Source organism: Octodon degus, unplaced genomic scaffold (assembly GCF_000260255.1).
Source record: "Octodon degus isolate 3935 unplaced genomic scaffold, OctDeg1.0 scaffold00117, whole genome shotgun sequence".
In the NCBI taxonomy this organism is placed as follows: Eukaryota; Metazoa; Chordata; class Mammalia; order Rodentia; family Octodontidae; genus Octodon; species Octodon degus.
The window spans coordinates 7,462,486-7,474,966 of record NW_004524693.1 but is presented as its reverse complement, the minus strand read 5'-3'; positions in this window follow the sequence as shown (position 1 = coordinate 7,474,966).

Below are 12,481 nucleotides of genomic sequence, written 5' to 3'. Positions count from 1 at the left end.
TGTAAATAGGATCACAAGTCCGCATCTTGTACAGCAATTAACCACTAAGAAGAATATATGCAGTGTATTATTTGTTGAAACTGTACTTCCGATTTAATTTGAAACTGTCTCATTGCTATCTGTTTATCAATAAAACTTTGAAAAAAAATCAAGGGACACTCCACCACTGAGCTACATCCACAGCCCTTTTTCTTTTCTATTTTAAGACAAAGACTCATTAAGTTGCCCAGGTAAGGCTTGAACTTCCAATCCTCTTGCCTCAGCCTTCCTTGCTACTGAGATAACAAGCATGTACCACTACACCTGGCTGTGTTCAGAGAATGTTTTAAAATTCTGGATAGTAATTCCTAGATATTCTGTAACTATTTTCTGTCATACCCTAGGTTTTCTGTTCAGTCTGTTCATTGTGTCTTTTAATATTCTAGCACACATTTAATTACAATTTTAATTGACTAGTAAAAATTGTATACAGTCATGTTCTACAATTTGATATTTCTAAATATGTATACACTATGGGATGGCTGTCTCAAGCTAAATTAACATATTCATTACCTCTCTTGCATGTCATTTTGTTTTTAGTAAGGACATCAGGGCACAATTTTTAAGACAGGGCCTGGGGAGATGGCTCAGTGGAGTAAGCGCTTCCCTGGCAAGTGCAAAGGCTTGAGTTCAATCCCCGGTTCCAAAAAAAAAATTAAGCCAAGGGAAATGTTATAATGAGGAAAAATATAGGCAAAATGTATGATGACAAGTTGCAATCCAGTTTAAGTGACTTTTTCAAGTCCTTTGAGATCCATGCTCTTAAGTTGCAGCCCTCTTGGTGATGCTCCTCCAGCATCTGAGCTCACCACAAGCTTTTGGAGGACTGCTTTCTCTTCACTGTACTGGTTCTGGGCTTCTAATGGGGGGCGCATTCTAAGTACCATTTGCCATTAACAACTACAACTGCCTTACCTCCCTGTCCAAGCCTGTGTGATCTACCTTTTCACACTGTAGTGTCTTGAGACAGAAACCACCAATCTATAACTTCTTTGCTGCTCCAACTAAAGAGCCTAAACTCTGCTTTTTTGGCACCCAGAGTGGTACAATTTAATGTAGAGACCATTTGTATCAACATTTTACAAAGAGGAAAAAGTCAGTTTAATAGACCATCAGACTACCATTTCCTCACTGTGTGTTGGAACAACTGGAAAGAAGTCCAACATGCTTAAATGTGGAGCATGTTAGAGGAAAGGAAGGTGGGGAAAGATGACAGCAGAGAGGTGGACAGAAGCCAAATCACAAGATTTCACCTTGACAGGTGACTTGACCTCTCTGAGTCTGCAAATGAAGTAAGAACATTACACATCTGCTGGCATAGGTGAGGCTTTGCCTGGATGCAGTGCATGGGGTGCTGAGCACTGCGCCTGGCACACTGCAATTAGAAGTTCCTCCCACCAGCCTTCACTTGGCAGCAAGAATGAAGTCTGAGCAGCCAAGTTCCAGTCCTCTCTCAGGCTGTGCAGTGCTGAGGAGTGAGAGGACAATTCCCTCCTCAGCCCCTTGCATAAGGTCTCCTGTGCCCAAAGCCCACCCCTCCCCAGCAGGAGGCTCCCCAAACTTTCCAGTGACTCTCAGCTCTTCCTGGCCCAGAGTGCATATTCTTTGACTCATTTTTCTCTAGCTAGAACTTAAGCCTTTTCTCCCTTGCCTTCCCACAGATTTAATCCTTCTCCAAATCCTGGTTGTTCCACCTCCTTAAAGCCCCTCCAAATTGTCACTGTCCTCCTGTCTACACAGACTCCACCCTTTCCAAACCATATTTTCCTCTGGCCCATGACATCAGCCTGTGGTGCACTTGTTATTCTCTGATCTTCTGCCCCCCAGGTCTTGTCTTCACATGGCAATAGTAAAAGTGATCTGTCTGTAACTCCTTCCTGTTCATCTCACTCCTGCTTCAGACTTTTCAGCAATTCCCTGGGTGCTCTTAGAGGAAATTCAAACTTCTTAATGTGACTTGCAGACTACACATGATCTGGCCTCTGCCTGCCTCTCTGGCATCATCTCTCACCACCTTACTCTATCACACCCCATACTGCAGTCACCTCAGACTTTTGTGCAGTTATTCCAACACATAGTGCTTTTACTCAAGGCTTTCATATATATCTTTCTGCTTACCTGAAACATTCCTCCTACCGTCAGCTGATTTTTAGTTACTTTTTAGGTTTCAGTTAACATGTCCACTTCCCCTAACAATGCTCTCCTATTCTCCTTCTGGGTGAATTAAGAGATTTTCCTGCCATTCTGTGCTGCTTCAGAAGACAGCACAAGGCATGATGTCATAATTACTGTCTGCCTTAGCTATGCTGAGCCATGGCCCTTAACATCCCAGAGCATACTACATTGCCTGGTACAGAGAATGCTGCATAGCTTCTGAGGGCATGAGTCCTACTTGAACCCATCAACATCACTTCCATCCACTTACTTCCCTAAATTCCACACTCCAGGATCCTCCACCTCACCAGAAGCCTTTTCAATGTTCAGACACACTGGACATGAAATTTACCTCTTTGCCTTTGTTGAAATTGGTCTTGCTGGCTGAAATGCCCCTGTAATTTCCTACCATGCTCTCTCACAAACTCCAAGTTGTTTAAGCCTCAGTTCAAGTTACCTCCTCAGTGAAGTCTGTGCATGAAGGGGACCATTAAACTAAAGATTTATTCTATGCAGGGTAATTATTAGCTTGTTCTTCATCATTAATACTTTATTATACCCACTCTAACATCTAGCAGCCTTCGTCACCCCACTTCTGAAGTGAGGCTGCCCCTGCTCTGAGGTCTTTCAGTTCCTAATACCACCTCCATCATAGCACTTTCCTAAGGCATTGGAGGATATAATTTTGTTCAGTATTTCTCCCTGGATGATGTAGAAGGACATTGCATGACCTTAACTTTTTTCCCAACCCATACTCTTTTTAAGGGGACCTTGGCTTACTTCTTCAGTTGAAATGAGGTATAAATTTTGTTCCGTTCTCCATCATTTGTCTTTTATCTGCCACTGCATTCATTCATTATTAGACAAGCCAGAACAGCTCCCTTTTCAGGAAACATCATTTTTCTGATTAGCTGTTGATTGGAAACAGTGTTATAGTAGATGGGCAGGTTTAAGTGCTTCATGGTGTTAAGTAGGCTCATTAGAGGGAAAGAGTGCTGGGCCAGGAGACAGGAGTCCCCAGTTCTAGCCATCTTGTCAGAGTCATCTAGCTGAGATTAAAATCATCAAATCAAGTATCTCACCAGTTCCCTGGACCTCAGTTACCTCTTCTTCTGAACAACGAGGGGCTGGAACTTAGCATTTTGCCACTCAAGGTGGGGCCACAGATCAGAAATGTGGAGCGTCCATGAGATGCTTGTGATAAATACCAACTCTCTGATATTAGACTGGGTGTTTTCACAATAACCCCAGCAAAGTTAGAGGCTGCAGAAAAGTACCCAGATGAAATTATCAATAAGACTTTTGTTCACCATATGGTTTTCCAGGCTGCTCTCTGAAACTGTATCTAGGTGGGACTGAGATGGGGCCCTGGAAGTGTTATGTGGAATAAGTACTCTACCTGACTTAAATCTCCAGAGAACTTTGAGAAATAGTGGACCAATGATTTATAAAGGCCCTTCTGCCCTTGACATTCCTTGATTCTATATGTACCAGATCATTTCAGTAGAGAGTAAACAGTTAATCAAAACACCAGTACTTACACCTCTTTCAGTTGGCAGAAGTATGTCAGAATCATCTAGAACTGTGCTGGTTTGTGAGGGGAGAGTAAAATCATTTAAGCAAGATGGTCTTCTCTTCTTCTTCTTCTTCTTCTTCTTCTTCTTCTTCTTCTTCTTCTTCTTCTTCTTCTTCTTCTTCTTCTTCTTCTTTTTTCTTCTTCTTTTTCTTTCTTCTTCCTCTTGTTTTTCTGAAGGCACTTATATCACTGAGCTATATGAGCAGTCTCCAGTGCTCAAACAGAATTTATCTGCCTACTCAGTCTCCTCAAAGCAATCATGTTCTGATCTAATCAATGATATAATCAATGTGAAAGGCCCTCTTAGAGTACTGGAAAGAAGGTATAAGAAATGAAGGATGCCACATTAGTGAAGAATTCCAAGAGAGAGGTGCCAGATAAGTTGATAAGAGAACCTGAGGAAACCCTGGCCTTGGAATGAATCCTATTTTCCAAATTCTCATTACAGATGTGTGGTCTGATGAAGGATGTTTTCTGATTTGTGATGAACTCTATTTTAAAAAGGTAGGCAAACTAAATCTCCTTTAGGTACATGTTTAACACATCACCTTTGTTTGGAAAAGGAAAAAAAAATACATAAGATCAGGACTGCCCTGGAAAGTTCAGGATAGAAAGTTGTCAGTTTGCCTCCATGTTGGAGTTTGTTTTTCTTATAAATATGCCTTAAGTTTCGTTGCTGGTAGGTTTTGGCTACATCTGAGATTTAGACAGGTGGAGAGAATGTGGAAGGGCATTCAGAGGGTATTTTTCTAGGCAGGGAAAGAAGGGTCAATTCTGTCAGCAAGAGTGAAGTGTGAATGAGTACTGCAAAGCCAGGACTGAAGTCAGAAGAGGAGGTGTGTGAGAGGCTAGTGAGTCGTCCAGAGCCCAGGCGGGTCTGCGAATAGGAGAAGCCTGGGTCAAATTGCTCAAATCAAGGCTTTCTCTCTTTTACTTTCCTCCCTGTATCCAATTTGCCACTTTTATATTGACAGCTCTATGCCCCACCACCAGCTCTGGTCTTAACACAGTCTCTTTATGTCCCCATCTGGATTCTCAGAACAGCTGTGAATATCTATTCCAGCATGCCTTTACCTATGCAAGCTTTGTCTCAAGTTTGAAAAGGTACCCTCCTGCCCCAGAAAAACTAAATATATGGAGATCGGACTAGAAGCAGCAATCTCTTGAGTCTCTCCTTTGGGGAGAATGTAAATTGTATCTCTAATAGTCATGAAATTACACATGCTACATAACTTCTCACCAAGTCTTGGGGAAAAGGAAGTAGAATTCACTAGAGCAAAGGGTCACTAAATTGGCCAGGCAGGGCTCAAACTTGCATCCTCCTGCCTCAGCCTCTCAGAGTTTCAGGATTATAGCTGTGCACCACCATTTCCAGCTTCAAAATCTTCTTAGAGGGCTTTTTCACCAGAAACACTGGACCCCATTCATATATATATGAATGGGTATTATATATGGATGGGCATTTCTGACAAATTCCTAGATGGAGCTGCTTAGCAGTGTGCATGCCACTGCTCACACTGTGCACAGAATAGAAAGCTAAGGGGAGGCTGAGGACGAACTAGAAATCATAAAGACTGAGTGCTCTTGAGAAGAACTTCCTTTGAATACAAAGCACTGGTTTTCTTACAACTCACTCCACGCTGGTGTCTCTATTTCTCCATTCTCTTGGTTTAAACCAGTGGCTGCTAAACTTCTAGACTTCATAGATCATCAGAAATGAAAAGAAAAAGAAATATGAAATAGAGACAGACACATTTGAATTGAAGCTTCTTGGGATAAATGAAGTTTTTCTTCTGCTGTACAGAAGCTTTAAATTTGAAATAGTCTCATTTGTTGATTCTTGCTATTATGTCCTGTGCTATTGGAGTCATATTCGGGAAGTCTTTCCCTGTGCCTATGACTTCAAGTGTTTCCCCTGTGTTACAGTTTAGCAATTTCCAAGTTTCTGGTTTTATATCTAGATCTCTGATACATTTTAATTTGATTTTAGGGGAACATATAGGGAACTAGTTTAAATCTTCTGCATGTGGGTGTCAAGTTTTCCAGCACAATTTCTTCAAGTGGCTGGTTTTTTGTCCAGCATATATTTTTGGCCCCTTTGTCAAATATCAAATGGTTGTAGATACATGTGTTTTTCTCTACATCTTTTGCTCTATTACAGTGGTCTGGTTTCTTTTATATGAGAAACCTGAAAAAAATTAATAAAATAAAGGAGAAATGACAGGAAACTTGAAGGTAGATATTAATAGAGGGAGGGGGGAAAAGGAGGGGAAAAACAGAGGAGGGGGTAGTGGGGCTACAAATTATCAAGATATGTTAAGCACATGTACCAGTTTACCAAAACGAACTTTATCATTGCATATTACTAACACACTAAGAAGATTTTCCACATTTAGACATTTAGAAACAAATACATACCTATCTTCTGCCATAGCCAAAGTTTTACAAAAAAGGTATTTTTATGACCAAAAGGTAAAAATTATATAATATCAAAAGTAAAGGTAATCCAATGAGGTATATTACTTCTTTTTTTAGAAAAAAACCAACTATACTGCCCTTAGTTTTCTCTTTCCACTACAGTCTGGTGAAAGCTTTATTACAAAAAAATTATTGCAGAAAACAAACTAGTCTGATTGTTGCACCCAACTTTTGTTTAGATGGAGAACATTAAGAAGCCCTATCACCATATGCTATCTTTGTCTTCATCAGAATGATGGCCATTGGGCTAGTTGATAAAATACCATATGGAAGAGGAATTCGGACTCACCTCAGTCTTTGGGACTGCTTAGGGATGTTGGCATCTTTGTGACTTCAAACACAGTTTATGTAGGAGCTGTAGGATTGGCGCTCACAAAATTGGCCAAAGTGTTTCCAAAGCTTGCAGCCTTGTCTTTCTCTGCCATTCCTTCCCACCCTCCACATCACCTTTGCCCCAAGCCTAGTTCGTTGTGTTCCTGATATCATTAAAACACAGTGTGAGAAAAATAGTTAATCATTTGTGCCCAAGGCTAAGATATCTATGTGTTCCTCCTCCAAGACAGTAACTGCACTATCAACCTACTGAGGACAAAAGACCACACTGTTAAATGAATTACAGGCAGCAAGTAGAGATCCTTGAAGAACACAGTCTTTCTTGTGTCTTAGATAACACACTAGAAGTAGCCACCTATTGTAGTGACACAGAGTGACTTTGGGCAAAGCATCTTATATACAAAAGAGCTCATTTGATTCCTGTTCAACTTTGGAGGGCAGGCCAAGATCTTATATGTTCTAAATGTGCTGTGCTGTTAATTGTAGTTTTTTCATTATATATTGATCCCCAGCTTTCTCATCTGTAAAATTATGGGGTTTGACAATATAATGTCCGTTTCCTGCCAGGTTGGACATGTTCTGGTTATAGGATCATTAACTTGATGGTTTAAAAAAAAGAGAATGTCAGCCAAAAGTATTGAAATCAAGTTTTATTTCTGGAAAATGACATTACATACATCTTGCAAATGTACACAGAAATGAGAATGCTATGGAGAACAGAGCTTGAAAGCCAAAATGATTGCAAGAGCAGCTCTTTGGCTGCCCAGTTTGAACACTGCTTATCTACAGCATTCACAGTTCACAACACCTTACACAAATGGGTAACTTCTCTAGACAACCTGGAAGTCCTCTGACCAAAGAGCCCTCATCAAATTATGGATGGGGAAGGGGAAGAGGGATGTTACCAGGCATAGGAGATAAAGGGTTTGCTCCAGTCAGTTTACTTGGGCCTTACCTCACCCACCAGTCCAAGAGGGAACAGTAAACCAAAACGAAGAATGTCTCATTGGCATAATGTCTTTGAATCACAGTCTGGAAAACAGACAGCAATGCACATAAATTCACCATGTTGTCACTCTTTCTGGCTATTCTAAAGGGGTGGCTTACCCCCCCTAAGTGTTTGTTGTATTTTTCCTCTTCTTTTTCCACATAATTATTGGTTACTGATCAAACTGAGCCCTTGGATGTCTCCAAATTCCTCAAAACTACTGCAAGGATCTGGAACATCATTGTCTATTGGCTTGGAATTACGTGCAATACTGATAAGTTTTCAATTCTGTAATGTAATTTGAGGGCCAAAGACATTCACAATTGGCCAGTAATATTTTTTTCTGCAATGGGAATCTGATTCTCTGACCATCAACTCCATCCCTTAAAAAATGGTCAATAACTGCTGAGAGACAGCTGAGAAAAGCCTTTCTCTTTTTGGTTTATTTGTTCTTTGCTGATTTTTTCTTGGTGAGAATTATTGGCCCATTGATTATTTACAATGCTAAGATACCTAGGAGCAGAGAGGGGAGTAAAGGAAGAGGGGCCACGAGGAAGAATATATTCTTTCCAGAGGTTAAAATGAGTTATTTAAGAAATGTGATTGTATAATACCATGCATTTACTCTCCAAAGCTAGTCACTAGCAAGCTAACACTTCTAACACTACAACCACCAATTACAAGTGTTTTGCTACAGTTACTTAAATCTAACTACAGCTATAGGGCAGAAAGGGTGGGCTGTTTCCATTTTAAACTTTCCCCCTTTGAAAATGGCCAAAAACCATTTTCTGTACAAGTTTAATGGCACAAAAGTGTGACCAAAAATGTTTTAAGGAACTTACTGCACATGAGAAATGCAAAATTCAATCAAAACATGCATTATTGTCTACAAGTCATAAGAGATCATTGGCTTCAAGCTGCAATATATTACAGGACCATACAATGGAAACATTTTGGCATAATATCTTACTTGTTCAAACCCCTTTATTAAAAGAGTTTAGATTGAAAAGTCATTAGAAATTTGGGCATTCCATGTGGTATTGCCAAAGAATGACATTTCCAAGGGCTATAAATCTGCTGCAAAATTAGCATTTACAAACTCTTTCTTTAGACCAACTAATTGCTCATATGTAAATTGCCTGTGCAGGACCATGAGCAGTTGTTGTCAAAAGTAAAAATTTTAGATAAGTATTGCAACTGAAGGAATAATACATTGCAATTAAGTGAATGTTGCTTTTTAAAGTACGAATTGGTTAAATAACCTTCACATTTAAATAAACCCCAATTTCTGAGCAAGTTATCTTTAAAAGCTCAACAACTGGTAAACTCAAAACATAAGGTTATCAGAGGGAGCTTACTTAATAAGTATTGGTAGAAGTTGAAATATATTTCTTCTATTTCCTTCATCCCCCACCCAGCCAAACCAAGTGACAGGAGCAATTACTTGTGGTCTTTCCTTATATTATATTGCAGCTTTTTAAACTATGAGAAAAACGAACAAAATCAGCTAATAGTATTTATCTGATATGAGTTCATGGGTATATTTTTTCTGTTCAACTGATAATTTCTGAGTACCTTCATTGCTTCACTAAATGACAGAGTAAAAAGGAACCACAGAATATTCTGTACAGCGCCTGGAAGGCTAAAACCTAAAGATACATGAGCTTTAAGGAAATGGTTGAGAAGATATGCTGAGACTGATGATGGAAAAGAAGAAACGGCCAGGATTGGGTTGATTACCACCAATATACTTCGGACTGGAATGGGGTAGGAACAGGGTGTGTTGAGTCTGAAAATAAATTTTCATTAATCCCTAGACAAAAATCACAGGCTAAGAAGAAGCATACACTCAGTGCCAAGGCAAGGAGAAAGGGGAACAATTAAAAAAGATAATAAAGGAGAGAAGAATTGCATAGAACAAAGAGTACATGTCTATACTATGGAAAGAGAATAATAACATAGAGTATAGACAGAGAACAATTGTAAGGAACTAGGTAGAGAAAGAAAAGAGACACTTAGGAGGTAGAGTGGCACAAAGCCATTTATTCCCTCAGTTTATTTTCCAGAAATAATACATTCCTATGCCTTCAAGTTTGCCTTAGTGTACAAGGTGTTGTTGTTGTTGTTGTTGTTGTTTTTCTCACTTCTGTTGTGCTGTCTGACCTCTCCCAACGAACCTGCACTTCTAATCAGGATAAGCAAGATGTTGTAATTCCAAAAGGAGTTCTAGCCCCAGGCATAAAATGTAAGAAAAAATTGCCTTTCATTACAGAAAAAGTTAAACTCAATAAACTGAAGTATAAAAGATTAGTCTTGTCAAAAGTGAACCAAATGTCACACTTAGCTTGGCCAAAATGTAAGGTCTGCATAGAGTTTAAACAAAGAAAACAAGAAGGAAGTATCAATAAAAGGCTAGGTGTAAAGATCATATTTGACTTCTGGGGAAGAAAGCAAGGTCTGGGGCACAGAGCAGAGGAGACAGAGTGGGAAGGCACCTTTTTCTGAAGGATCAGAGGGGATACATGTGTCAGTCAGGCATACTGAAAGACAGGCTTATGGAGAAAATGTTTGCTAGTCTCTAATGAGAAAATGTGGAAGGGGCTAAAAGCTGCTGACACCCCCAGCCTGTGGTAGGATTCTCACTGGAATCAGTGCTCTGTTGCTTTAGAAATGCATTTTCCAGGCCGGCGAGATAGCTCAGCAGAATAACACACCTGCTTGGACAAGCTTAGGCAAGCCCAGGTACTGTGGTTCAATCCCCAGCACCACATGCCACACCAGCCCTGCCCCCAGAGTGAGCTGAGCCAGTGAGAGTCCAGGTGTGGTGGTGCACACCTGTAATCCCAGAGCTGGGGAGGCTGAAAGCAGGAGGATCACCATGATTCTGAGCTGCATAGTGAGACCCTGTAACAACCAAATACATAAAAAATGAATTTTCCTCCCCACATTTATGTCTTAACTAGTGTAACAAGATTCTCTAGCTTTTTACATACCAGTAAAGTATGGTGTGCTAGCCAGAGGAAGAATTAGGTTGTATATCAATTTTTAAGAAATGTCTTATATTGTCTTAGTACATAGCTACAGCCTTTAAGGGCAGACAAAGATCAATCTACTTGGTGTGGACCACCAAAAGCCTCATACATCTCCAGCCAAAAAGCAGGCATATAGAATCAATGAACTGTTCTTCCTCCAGATGGTCATGCCTACAAAGAAGAAAACTTACACTGGGGCCACACAGATGTAGATGGGGCTACCTTCAAAGGCCAGTTAGAGATGTGACAATTTCTAAACTCCATACTGCTCACCCAGGACAGTCTCCATTTCCAAGATTGTATTGCCACAAAAGAGAGTCCAGATCATTCCTAACATCCCATCAGTGGCTGGACAACTACCTAGTCTTTGCCTCTTGGGGTCCATGTCCCAATTCATAGGATGTCAGCCCCTTCTTTGCCCCAGATGAGCTTCAAGCAACAAATGATTTACTTAGGAAATCAGTCTGAGCCTAAAATCCAAATCTCTTAATTCAGAGAGGGCAAAAATGAGTGATTATGGATCTTGGTCATGTATCATGACCTAGAACAGACTATAGTCACTCTTTATTATTTCTCTCCTTCCTTCCTTCCTTTCCTTGGAAAAAAAAAGGAGAGAGAGGTCACCCGAAGTACATCATCCCAGTGATTTCATCTAAGGAAGTCTCTTGACAAAGATGTTTCTGAGGTGAGATGATTCTTTGAAACATACCTATCACTGCACTGGAGCTCATTGGGGAGATGGGTATGCTTATTCACCTGTCTCAGAAAGGGATGTGTGTGTGTGTGTGTGTGTGTGTGTGTGCGCGTTCAAAGCAATTCCATTTAGAATCAAATTTGAGAGGGAGATTGGGGACATCACTACACAGCATATTATAGACATTATTAATGGAAACACAGTACTGACCAAGCCAAGAACTGAATTGCTGGTCTAAAACTTGAACAAGGTGATACTAAGAAGAATCTGTGAGATAATTTGACATCCACTTTAAAGTTTTCTAGTTACTTGTGACTGGGGAGAAGAAGCAGAAATGTGAAGAAATACCTAGGGAGTGGGGAAAGCCTAGTAGGAGGTCTCTTAGAAATCAATTAATGTTACCCCTTAGATCCAGAGAAGAGATTTATTGCATAGAAAACTCCATGCTAAGACCTTTTTGCCTTGGTTTCTGCCATGGAAGGCCACAGGAAAAGTGTACACAAGAAAATGGGTATGGCGTGAAGAGCACACTGCTTGCTATTTTAGTGCAAACACAAGGATACAATGTTTAAGATCAGCCAGGGTATATTTTAGACACAAACCTTTGATTATACCTGGAAATTGTCTCTATTAGGACAAGATGGCTATGGGGACACTGTAAATGAAGGCAACCACAGAAAGACTAAATATTTTACCTAGCTGATCTTACATATTTTAAAAAGAAATCATTGCCAGTAGTAATGGTAGTCACCCTAGATTTTTCAAGAATGTTGAAAAGGCATTGCAGAAAGTCAAGATTAGGCAAATTATTATTCTCCTCTTCCTTTCTGCCTTCCTTCCTTTGGAAACAAACTTTCACATAGCCTGGGAAGACCAACAAGCATGACATGACATGAGGTGCACTGAGAGGGATGACCAGTCTTCAGTAACATTCTGATAGATCAGGAACTCTGTTGAGGGGGAACCTCAAGGTTGGGGCAGTGATCCCATCTCAGAGATGTATGGATCATTGTTCTTATTGATTCTCATTTCTTCCCTCTCTGATACCTTCAGCCCATTTTAAATGAGAATCATATGAATGTAGGGAGAAAGGATCATATTAGGTTGTTGGATGGATTTCCCACTGAGTTCAGGGCAGCAGCATATGGCTCTAACATGCAACATGATCCTGGGAAAGAATTCTTGGG